The following is a 1105-nucleotide window of genomic DNA, read 5'->3' as shown; positions in this document are numbered from 1 at the left end:
CGTTTACAACAAGTAAGACTGTACAAGGCTGCAGAGTCCAACATGGATAATAATAATGCTGCTAATGCCAATATGGCAAATCTGAATGGGAATGAGGAACCTAGAAGAGTGCTTGGCTCTTACACTGCTCCTAATACAGATCTTTATGGAAAAAGCATTGTGGTGCCTCCCAAAGCTGCAAATAATTTTGAACTGAAGCCTCAGCTTGTCACTCTTGTGCAACAAAATTGCTAGTATCATGGACTTTCTCAGGAAGACCCGAATCAATTTATTTTTGATTTTCTGCAGATTTGTGATACTGTGAAGACCAATGGAGTGAATCCTGAGGTGTACAAACTCATGCTCTTCCCATTTACTGTGAGGGATAGAGCAAAACTGTGGTTAGATTCTCAACCCAAGGAGAGTCTGGATACTTGGGACAAGGTTATCACTGGATTTCGGACAAGATTTTTCCCACCTCAAAAGCTTACTAAGCTAAGGGTGGAGGTTCAGAATTTCAGACAGAAAGAGGGTGAGACCCTTTTTGAAGCTTGGGAGAGATTCAAGCTACTTACTAGGCAATGCCCTCCAGACATGTTCTCTGGATGGACTCAGCTTGATATCTTTTATGAAGGTTTATGTGAAATGTCCAAGATGTACTTGGATAATTCTGCAGGTGGTTCTTTGCACATGAAGAAGACACCAGAGGAGACTATTGAGCTTATTGAATTGGTTGCTAACAACCAATACTTATATTCCTCCAACAGGAATCCTTTGCACTCTGAGACCTCTCAGAAGAAAGGCGTGTTGGAAGTGGAAGCTGTTAATGCTATTCTTGCTCAGAACAAGCTTATGTCTCAGCAAATAAATCTACTTACTCAACAGTTGAGTGGAATGCAAGTTTCAGCTGTCAACACTCAGAATGCACCTCAAGAGGTCCCTTATGACATGACAGGTAATTTTGTGCAACATGATAATTATGATTATGCTCAATCCTCCTCTGAACAAGTTAATTACATGGAAAGTGGCCCTAGAAATCCCAACAATGATCCATACTCCAAGACCTACAATCAAGGATGGAGAAATCACCCAAATTTCGGGTGGAGAGACCAACCTCAGAGATCTC

At 41.4% G+C, this 1105-nt stretch overlaps 1 pseudogene; it reads right to left on the bottom strand.

Moving 5' to 3' along the window:
* Positions 1-484: 484 nt before the first annotated feature.
* On the bottom strand, positions 485-575 carry LOC148579997 (small nucleolar RNA R71; annotated as a pseudogene).
* Positions 576-1105: the final 530 nt, after the last annotated feature.

The sequence above is a fragment of the Arachis ipaensis genome, chromosome B10 (assembly GCF_059453495.1).
Source record: "Arachis ipaensis isolate K30076 ecotype BB chromosome B10, ASM5945349v1, whole genome shotgun sequence".
Classification (NCBI taxonomy): domain Eukaryota; kingdom Viridiplantae; phylum Streptophyta; class Magnoliopsida; order Fabales; family Fabaceae; genus Arachis; species Arachis ipaensis.
This window is presented reverse-complemented; position numbering and strand designations above follow the sequence as displayed.